General features: G+C 43.3%; 1 protein-coding gene across 2 annotated transcripts in view; it reads right to left on the reverse strand.

Annotated features, from left to right (window-relative positions):
* The window catches only part of PACC1 (proton activated chloride channel 1), a 39220-nt gene extending 28473 nt beyond the window's left edge, over positions 1–10747 (reverse strand). The window contains exon 1 of one of the 2 annotated variants that reach the window (XM_064164474.1): positions 10622–10747. The gene's annotated coding sequence lies outside the window, so the exon portion shown is untranslated. Of the gene's footprint in view, positions 1–10617 lie in introns of both variants that reach the window. The other variant, XM_064164473.1, reaches the window with a different exon arrangement.
* Between the last annotated feature and the right edge of the window lie 586 nt (positions 10748–11333).

Here is an 11333-nt window from a genome sequence, read left to right on the forward strand (position 1 = left end):
ATCAACTAGACCATGGCACTAAGTGCCCCATCCAGTCTTTTCTTCAACACCTCCAGGGACAGTGACTCCACCACCTCCCTGGGCAGCCTAGTCCAATGCCAATCACTCTCTCTGTGATGAACTTCCTCCTAAACATCCAGCCTGTACTTCCCCCGGCACAACTTGACACTGTGTGCCCTTGTTCTATTGCTGGTTGTCTGGGAGAAGAGACCAACCCCTGCTTAGCTACAGCCTCCCTTCAGGTAGCTGTAGAGAGCAATGAGGTCTACCCTGAGCCTCCTCCAGGCTAAACAACCCCATCTCTGTCAGCCTCTCCTCATAGGGATTGTGTTCCAGGCCTCTCACCAGCTTCATTGCTGTTCTCTGGACACATTCCAGCACCTCAACATCTCTCTTGAATTGAGGAACCCAGAACTGGACACAGCACTCAAGGTGTGGCCTGAGCAGTGCTGAGTACAGGGGCAGAATAACCTCCCTTGTCCTACTGGCCACACTGTTCCTGATGCAGGCCAGAATGCCACTGGTTCTCCTGGCCACCTGGGCACACTGCTGGCTCATGTTCAGCTACTATCAACCAGCACACCCAGGTCCCTTTCTTCCTGGCTGCTCTCCAGCCATTCTGTCCCCAGCTTGTAGCCCTGCTTGGGGTTGTTGTGGCCAAAGTGTAGAACCCTGCACTTGGCCTTGTTAAATCTCTTTATGTAACACCTTCTCTTTTGGCTTTTTTCTTCCTGTTCCATGGAAAGTGTGAGTCGTCATTTATTTGTTTACAAACCTTACATTTAAATCCTCTTGGCTTGGTTATCTGTTGACAAGTAATCCAACGTAACAAATGGAGGTTAAGTTTCTGTGAAAAAGAACTCGTGCACCTGGATGAACTGCAGAGCCACAGGAAGCATTCTTGAATAAACAATTCCTATTACTGTTTCCCCTAGGTTAGTTGTAACTGTTGCCATCAGAAATTCTGCACTGTTAGTTACTGTTCCAGTGACTGTGTTCTGCAGAGCTTCCTGACACGAGCCTCTATCCTTTTGACATGAAAAGTTCAGAAAAATCTGGGTGCGAGCCATCTTGGGGATAAGCCATTCAAGGAAGAAAATGTGATGTAGTTTTCATCAATTTTAAGGAACCTCTCTGAAAAAGGAAAATAAATCCATGTCCCAATGTCTATATCTTTTCTCTTTCAGATTTTGTTGAAAGTTTTATCACATTGTGCCAAGGCAGCAGAGAATTGGATTTAACACTTGCATTGTGAAAATTTGAGTCCACTTCTTGGATTTAGAGATGATACATAAGTGGGCTGATTACAAAGAACACATGAACTAAATCTAAACAGGCTTAAACTTGTAGGAAGGCTTGAATGCAGAGCTGAATTGAGAGCCTTGCACCCTTCTTTTTTAGACAACAGAATCTCTGAATGAGAAAAAAACAATCCTTGCAGGTAGCACTTGTTTCAGTCAGTCTGGGCAGATAGAATTAGGTGACAACTGATGTGAAAACTTCCCTGTGCTGAGTTCTCTGCTCCTTTGCAGGGACACTAAAATCAGTTGTGGTGGATATGCAGAGCTTAGCTGCCAAGCAATTAATTGCCTGGAGGAGAATTTTATAGATTAAACTGATAAGTGGTTCAAAATAGCTGTGGCAGATCAAGAGTATCTTAGGAGGCTGTTTGCTTCATTGGAGGATAAGGCTACACACTCTTTTATTCTACATCAAAGCACTGTTTTGGTAATGACAAAAGGCAAAATGTTCATTCTGGACATCAGAACTGTGCAGCCATGCATCAGATCTAAATATACTTACAGCAAAAGTGTTAATTGAAGGGATTTTTAACTTTAGATTACATTCTAGGTAATATGTCTGTGTACTATCTCATAGAATCATAGAATGGTCTGGGTTGGAAAGGACCTCTGAAGGTCAACTAGTCCAGCAGTAAGCAGAGGCATCCTCAACCAGATCATCTGATAGATTATGCTTGGAAATGTCTCAGGAATATCACCGATTTTTCTTTATTTATTGTTTAACCATGGTCTGTACTTTAAACCAGGCAATACTTTTTAAGAACAGGGCAGTAGGACTTTGGAGGCATTTGTGACGTGTTTTCCTGTTAAAAAGACAAACATATCTGGATGCCTGAGATTGTCTAAATTGCTGGATCTGTCTGTTACCTAAGACAACAGCATTACAATCTTTCTGAAAATTGTTCCATTCAATGTATTTCTTAAACTGAAATAATGCCCTGCAGTTTTGATCCCTTGACACAATAAAAGCAGTAGACAGAAATGAAAATGTGGCCGCTAGAGGGCGACATCTGAAAAGCTCTCAGTAGTGGCATGCGAGAGCCCAACCGATCCCTTCCAGCGAGGCTGAAAGGCTTTCAAGGATACATATTCAGCAGGGATGCTGGAGTATGTGCTGAGCCTCTATAACTGCACACAGTAAACATTGTGTATGTCCCTATATTTTTTGTTGTTGTTGTTGCCAGGGGTTAGAAAAACTTCTTTCCATTGCCAGCAGAGCAAGGGAGGTGATTCTTCCCCTTTGCTCTCATCAGACCCCATCTGGAGTACTGTGTAGAGTTTGGAGCTCCCCACACAAGAAGGACAGGGAACTGTTGGAGTAAGTGCAGAGGAGGCCACGAAGATGCTCAGAGGGCTGCAGCAGCTCTGCTATGAGGACAGGCTACAGGAGTTGGAGCTCTGCAGCCTGGAGAGGAGAAGGCTTTGAGGAGACCTTATAGTGGCTTTCCAGTATCTGAAGGAGATCTGCAGGAAGGCTGTGGAGGGACTATTGACAAGGTCTTGTAATGACAGGACAAGGAGTAATGAGTTTAAGCTGGCAGAGGGAAGATTCAAACTAGATGATAGGAAAGGGTTCTTTGCAGTGAGGGTGGTGAGACACTGGCATAGGTTGCCCAGGGAGGTTGTGGCTGCTCCCTCCCTGGAGGTGTTCAAAGCCAGGTTGGATGAGGCCTTGAGTGACCTGTTCTAGTGTCTCAACCCAGCTGCAGGACCTTGCACTTGGTCCTGTTGAACCTCATGAGGTTGGCATGGGCCCACCTCTCCAGCCTCTCAAGGTCCCTCTGGATGGATCCCTTCCCTCTAATGTGTCAGCTGAACTACACAGATTGGTATCATCAGTAAACTTGCTGAGGGGGCACTCGATGCCACTGTTCATGTCACCAATGAAGATGGTAAACAAGACTGGTCCCAGAACTGATCCCTGAGGGATTCTGCTTGTCACTGGCCTCCACTTGGAAATGGGGCCATTGACAGCCACCCTTTGGGTGTGGCCACCAATCCAGTTCTTCATCCATCTAGTGATCCATCCATCAAACCCATGTTTCACCAGTTTGGAGATCAGGATGTCATGCAGGACAGCGTCAAAGGCTTTGCTCAGGTCCAGGTAAATGACATCAGTTGCTCTCCTTTCATCTATTGATGCTGTGACCTGTTCATAGAAGGCCACCAGGTTTGTCAGGCAGGATTTGCCCTTGGTGAAGCTATGCTGACTGTACCAAATCACCTCTTCACTATTCTTCTCAATAGTGCCTCCAGGAGGATCTGCTCCATGATCTCACCACGCACAGAGGTGAGACTGACTGGCCTATAATTTTGTGGCTCTTCCTTCTTACCCTTTTTGACAATGGGGGGTTATGTTTCCCCTTTTCCTGTCAGTGGGGACTTCCCCTGGCTGCCATAACTTTTGGAATATAATAGAAAGGGGATTAGTGACCTCATCTGCCAGTTCTCTCAGCACCCAAAGCAGCTGTTTGTGGCCTTTGCAGATCGTGACAGATTAACTGGAGTTTCTGTAAGTACCTACAGGAGCTTTTCAGCTTGAAAATAAAAAAAGTACAATCTTAAGAAAGATTTTATCTGAATAATTATAGCAGCTGTATCTGCCTCACAAAGTAATATATATTTATAGGAACCTTTAATGCACAGGGAAATAGTTACAAACTACTATTTCACAATACTGCAGCTCACCTTATTGCAAGCCCTGCCAGAGTGTATGTGTGTGAATTCCTAATGGCACCATGAAAACACAAATTAGTACAACTAAGCCTTTTAAACACAGCTGGTTTATGTTCCTTTAAAAAGGATTACAAAACACTCTTATTCCACTAGGCTGTTTGATTTGACAACAGAAATAGAGCAGGGATTGTCCTGATACTAGGTGAAAAATTATCTCAGTGCACATGTTTTCTTCACAGCTAAGAATCTCCTGTCCACTTGTATTTCTGTTCATAGCCACATAATATCACTGGAATAACTACATCAATTACTTACATCATTTAAAAAATCTACTTAAAAAAAATGTATTCTGTTGTTGATGCCATTGAACTGAAGACAAAACCAGCCAGCACCATATGACCAAGGAGAGCTCTGTGAGCACTTCTTGATTTACAAACAGGGTTTGGAAAGCCAAATGAACTCTGCAGAACGTTTATAGAAAAGCACTGGTCTCCATGACTTCCTCTAACTGGATTGTCCTTTCATTTATATCTTTTTTCCATCTACTCACTGCACTTAAAAATAGGTTAGATTTATTTTATCTTTTTATATTCAGAATAACACTACAAAATGGATTGTGCCTACATGCAGTTATCTGAGAGAACAAGAAATATCTTCTTATTCCAGCTTGTTCCTTTTGGTGTCTGAAAACAACTGAACCACTTAGTAAAGTGGTACAAATTTACCAAATTACCATCCAAGTCAAGGAAGCCATTTGCAAGAGTCTGACCCAAACTCAGTGTAACAAAGATTACTTTTGAGGCCACAGAGAACATCTCACTTTTACACATCCAGGGCTGCTCATGGAATCAACCCAGAACTACGCTGATGTTACTTTAAATAAATCCAAGCTTCTTGAATTTTAATTTTCTGCATATGGAATTTTTCCATGTAGCTTTACAACACTGGAGGTGAAGGAGGAGCTCTGTAAACAGCAAGTTCTTAACCTGTCTGGGACACATCACAAGAAAGAAAAAAACCCCAACTGTAGTTTATTATTCTCTGCCCTGCAATGTAGTCTTTTTAGAGAGAGAGGGGAAAAAATAAGCAAACGAACAAAAAAAAAACCACCAACAAAGAAGGGATTTGAGGAAGTTCAAAGAAGTGGGACTATAGCTGCACACCAGAGAGCTGGTATGAACTTAAGCAGTAAGGTTACAATTTTTTAGCAAGCACAAAGCTCAAAAATATTCAGAAACACTTAGAATCACAGAATCATAGAATCAATCAGATTGGAAGAGACTTCCAAGATCATCCAGTCCAACCTAGCACCGAGCCCTGTCCAGTCAACTAGACCATGGCACTAAGTGCCTCATCCAGGCTTTGCTTGAGCATCTCCAGGGACAGTGACTCCACCACCTCCCTGGGCAGCCCATTCCAATGCAAATCACTCTCCCTGTCCAGAACTTTCTCCTAACATCCAGCCTAGACCTGCTCTGGCACAACTTGAGACTGTGTCCCCTTGTCCTGTTGCTGGTTGCCTGGCAGAAAAGACTGACCTCCACCTTGCTACAACCTTCCTTCAGGTAGTTGTAGATAGCAATGAGGTCTGCCTCCTCTTCTCCAGGCTAAACACCCCCAGCTCCCTCAGTCTCTCAGGCACAATAACAGGCACGATTTACCTGTTATTTATCTACTTCAAAAAACAGGCTTCTCCTTCAAGCTATAAATTCTTAAGACCTCTAACTTTCAAACAGTCCATCACAGCTTGGCCTTCCGGTGTATAAAATTCATCCTCGTCTGCCTCAGTACTGTTTTCTTTCAAGAAAGGCTACAGAGAGCCAAATGTCTCAGCTGGTTGTGTTGCTATGTGAGACTTGTAAGTAAGTGTCTCTCTGGGAGTTTTCCTTTGGTTCTATCATTTAATATTCATGACAACCTTCATTAAGCTGCCAGCTGAGCCATCTTAGCATCCTGCCTGCAGATGAAGTCAAAAGTTTATTCCTAGCCTACACAACTCCTGGAAGCCTACATTTCCACATTACAGGCTATTTTTGTTTGGAATTTTGGTGTTTAAACTAACAGGATGAATCAAACAAAACAAAACAAAACAAAACAAAACAAAACAAAACAAAACAAAGAAAATCCAACCAGAAGTACTGCTAGGGAAAAGATGAAGCAAGAAGAAGACTGTGTTCAGTACTTCAAGTTAGCAACCACATAGGTAAGCAGCTAAATGAACCTGGTAATTCCAACCCATACATCAAGGCTTTGGGAAAGCTGCTAATTCAGATTAAACATAAAATATGATGGGACAAAAGGAGGTGCTTGGAAATGCTTGTTTTTAAGCTGCATAGAGTAATCTGTGACACTTTAAAATTACTCCTAGCCCACTGCATGCCTGTCAAATTAATACATGAATATTGGCAGGAATAAAAAATGTCAATGTCACTCTGAGAATATATCCATGCTCAAAGAAGATTCTGGGATTACATTATGCTGTCTACAACTACCTGAAGGGAGGCTGTAGCCAGGTGGGGTTGGTCTCTTCTGCCAGGCACCCGGCAACAGAACAAGGGGACACAGTCTCAAGCTGTGCCAGGGGAGGTCTAGGCTGGATGTTAGGAGGAAGTTCTTGCTAGAGAGAGTGATTGGCATTGGAATGGGCTGCCCAGGGAGGTAGTGGAGTTGCCGTCCCTGGAGGTGTTCAAGCAAAGCCTGGCTGAGGCACTTAGTGCCATGGTCTGGTTGATCGGCTAGGGCTGGGTGCTAGGTTGGACTGGATGATCTTGGAGGTCTCTTCCAACCTGGTTGATTCTGTGATTCTGTGATTTTATCCTGTTGGTATTTTAAAAAATACCTGTCTCTTCATTAGACTGTTTCTGACCTCCTTACAGTCACAAACTGTGCTTAATACTGTTTATTGTCTATAATTTGGTAGATGATGTTTACCCTCAAGTACATTTCACTTAAGTATTGTTCTATCCACAGCTGATTTAAACCAGCTAAAGAAGCAGGAACAGGACAGCAAAGTATGCAGTAATAAGTAACAGCCCTAGAGAGAGAGTTTAGAGGAAGTTTCAGTTTAGAGACTAGCTATTTCTGTGTAAGCAGAAATCACCTACAGGCAATTTTCCTTGGTTTTGGGAGCTTATTAACTTGAATACTTATGAAACTATTGAGCTGTTCCTTTGGAAGCAACTACAGAAAATACTTCTTATGGCAGTTATGAAGCATGGATATTTTTCTCTAGAAAGCTTCTTTAGAAGCAATGAATTCACATACACAGAAAATCAATTTAGTTCTTGCAAATATATCATCAAGGCAGCTAAAAGAGCAATCAATGTTTGCTTCACATTTCAGTCCACATTTTCCAGGAACTCCCAACTAGGAAACTTTATTAAATTTAATAGTAAATTTAATTTAATAAGAGCTCTCTTTTCACTGCATTTTTCTTCCCTCAGTGGTTTTTTTTCAGGTGGAAGATTTCATAACAGTTTCTTTGGTTGGTTTTTCTATACAGAAAAGCTGGGGAGGGACTTCTTAGGCTATCAGAGAGTGACAGAACTAGGGGGAACAGAGCAAATCTGGAGGTGGGGAGATTCAGACTGGACATGAAGAGGAAGTTGTTGAGCATGAGAGTGGTGAGAGCCTGGAATGGGTTGCCCAGAGAGGTGGTTGATTGGATAGAGCTGCGTGATAGGTTGGACTGGATGATCTTGGAGGTCTCTTCCAGCCTGGCTGATTCTATGATACTAATCTTGTTTATATCTTGTATTTGCAATTTGTCATGTTGGGAGCTGAATTGGTGTGATGCGATTTCAGTCAGCTGGGCAGCACTGGCCAGCCTGCTTTTCACACTGACCCATTTATCTTTCTGAGACGCAGGATTTTCATTGTGAATGGCAAGCCCTCACTCACATAAGCAGTTCAAGAGAGACATCCAGTGGCCAGACCATTCCAGTGTGTTTTTTAGCCTAACTGCAGACAAACTCGACTATGTTTTTGCCTAGCCCCTGTTCCTGTGCATGTAAGAAACCATTGATGAGCCAACTACTAGACACACAGACCAGCAGAAAAAAAACCCAGTGGCTGAAGCACTATTGGCACCTCTGCTGTGTATTTCTCCTGCAACCTGTGGACCTCCTCTCTCTGCATCACAGAATCACAGCATGTCAGGTGCTGGAAGGGACTATGAAAGATCAATCAGTCCAACCCCCTGCAAGAGCAGAATCTCCTATACCATATCATACAGGAATGCATACAGGTAGGTTTTGAATATCTCCAGAGAGGGAGACTTCACAATCCCCCTGGGCAGCCTGTTCCAAGTATTCTGTCACCCTCACAGCAAAAAAAAAATCCTTCTCTTGTTTACATGAAACTTCCTATGCCTCAGCTTCCACCCATTGCCCTTTGACTTGTCATTGGGCATCACCCAGCAAAGCCTGGCTCCAGCCTCCTGGCACTCACCTTTACACATTTGTAAACATTGACGAAGTAATCTTTGTGGCTCTGTGCTGGACTCTCTCAAGCAGTTCTATGCCCCTCTTGAACTGGGAGGCCCAGAACTGGACCCAGTACTCCAGATGCAGCCTCACCAGGGCAGAGTATAGGGGCAGGAGAACTTCTCTTGACATGCTAGCCACAGCCCTTTTAATACACCCCAGAATGGCATTGGCCCTCCTGGCCACAAGAGCACATTGCTGGCTTATGGTCAACCTCCCATCCATAGGATCCTCAAATCTTTTTCCCCTTCACTGCCTTCCAACAGGTCAGTCCCAAACCTATACTGATCCCTGGGGTTGTTCTTTTCCAAGTGCCAGACTCTACACTTGCTCTTGTTGAATTTCATTAAATTTCTTCCTACCCAGCCCTCCAGCCTGTCCAAGTCTGGCTGAATGGCAGCACAGCCTTCTGGTGTGGCAGCCACTCCACCCAGTTTGGTGTCATCAGCAAACCTGCTGACAGTGCACTGTGTCCTCTTCCAGGTCATTGGCAAATACACTGAACAGAACTCCATACTCCAAGTCCCATCTGTAGTTCTCCCTTCTTCTCTTCTAAGTTTAACTTCATTATTTTGACTCTTAACCCATACAAATTGGTATAGGTCTATTAACTTCCAGAGAGCTATAATGCTTTGTGCTAACCCAACATCTCATTCTAATTATTTGCTATCCAGACATGTACTTTTCACATCCACAATCTTCTATTCAAATATTTTTTCTAATCAACTCTATTTGTACTACTTACTCTTATCTGCCTAGTCAATAGACTTCCTGGCCATTACTGACATAAAATTCCAGAGAATCAGTGGTAAATCCTGTTATTCAGTGGTTTCATCTTTGTGTAGGAGCAGGAAGAAGGACATAATACTAATTTGTGTCAGTAAATCCAATAATCGAAGATACTTGTTTAAAACATCTGTGTCTTTACTGTCTGTTGTGGCAGGCCTTATAGGCCAAAAATGGGCTTATTCATGTCCCATCTTGCCCAGGCATGTTTTTCTGCTCTTGCCCCTACTTCTGCTGTGGGGTGAAGCAGCCACAGGAAAGAGGACAAAGAACCTGGAGCCACTGAGTCTAAGGACTCTGGCTTGTCCAGACCTGTTCCCTATTCCCTCCTTCTGTTCTAGGGAAAGCAACCACAAGAAAGGAAAATGAAAGCCCTGACTTCACCTAATATAGTCAAGCTTGGCAAAGCACCATTCTGATTGGTTAATCTATGTCCAAAGGTCCATTAGTCTTGGGCTGTACTGATAAAAAGGCATGAGCAGATAGCATGGTGTGCTGCTGCTGCCTCATTGCATCCTGAAACTGCCTGGCAACTCCACTGCCTCGAGTTTGCCAGGAACAGGCTCTGGATGCCTGCATGTGATCAGCCTGCACAGCCAGCCTAACGTTGTGCCACGACTGCACACCACATCACATCCTGCCTGCCCCTCTGCAAGGCTTCTGCTGAATCAGGAATCAAGAGGAACCAGGTCAGAGACTATGCTACAGAGTCCCAGCTTCCTGAGAAGAGAGCCTGGAAAACTCCAAAGCCTCTAACAGCTTTGAGACTGCTGACAGCAACCCCTCCATGTGCTTTGGGTACTGTCTGATACTATTTTGTGAGTAAATACTTAAAGCCTCTTGTAATTCACTAATTGCCTTCTGCCAGGCCTCTCAGCAAGCCTCACTCTTTGACTAGTTTAGGGAGGGATACTGAGTTGAATTCATGTTAGCTCAGTTCCAGGCCTTATGTGGTGTTGAACCACGTATGTATTAAAGTCTAACCAACTCTTCAGTGTCTTAAAAACCTGTATGTCAGAAAGCTATTACATAGAAGACAATCCACACAAAGGAAGAGGAATTTAGTACAGGGCATAGGCAGAGAAGAATGACAAATTCCAGCTGTTTTCTGCACAGCAAAACCTTCACTGAGGCCTTTATAGTAATACTTCATAACATACTGAGCGACAGCCCATCTAACACACATCTTCCACCCCTTGAATTAGCATTGATCAGTGATAAATTAACTGTCCAGTTGCCTCACTCAAGCAACCTAAGCTGAGGCTTTGTCTACCTGTTAAATTCTGAATAGTGGTCTCTGAAAACAGAGGTAAAAACAGAGGGTGACACCTTTTAATCAGTCTGGACTCATGAAAATCATCAAGTCTTACCTACTTGCTGTACTGTTGAGATTTGAAGTCCCTCAGATTACTGCTCCGTTTGGGATGCAACAAGTGGCACTGGCTGGAGGTGACACTTGGTTTCTTAGGAAATTCTTTCTTTCTTATTTCACACTTATGCCTGTGGAAGAGTGCAGAAAAATGCATGTGAATTTTCTTCTATCAGAAGAGTTATTCCGTTTAATTGGTGGAATTATATAATTGCTTAATTAGCACAATAATATTATCATGTATCATATTATATATCATTGTATAATATCACTATATACATAGCTTTTTATTATTACATTTAGATGAATACCAGAGAATAATTTGAAATTATTATTACCCTCTAGTTATCTAGTTCCAAGCCTGTCAAGTTATGTATTGCAAGCTTAGGACTTTAGCCATACAGACTTTGATCAATTCAAGGATCTGCTGGCCAAAGTATTGTGGGACAAAGCCCTAGAAGGAAGGGGTGCCCAGAGGACAGCTGGCCAGTATTCAAGGATCACCTTCTCTGTGCCCAGGAGCAAAGCATACCAACAAAGAGTAAGGCAGGAAAGAATGTCAGGAACCTGAGACACACTGTCACACAAAAAGATCTGGAACAAGGGATTGAGTAAGTTTGCAGATGACAGATGACACCAAGCTAGAAGCAGGTGTGGATCTGTTGTAGGGTAGGAGAGCCCTGCAGAGGGATCTTGACAGGCTGGATGGGTGGGCAG

The sequence above is a fragment of the Pogoniulus pusillus genome, chromosome 25 (genome assembly GCF_015220805.1).
Source record: "Pogoniulus pusillus isolate bPogPus1 chromosome 25, bPogPus1.pri, whole genome shotgun sequence".
NCBI classification, from domain to species: Eukaryota; Metazoa; Chordata; class Aves; order Piciformes; family Lybiidae; genus Pogoniulus; species Pogoniulus pusillus.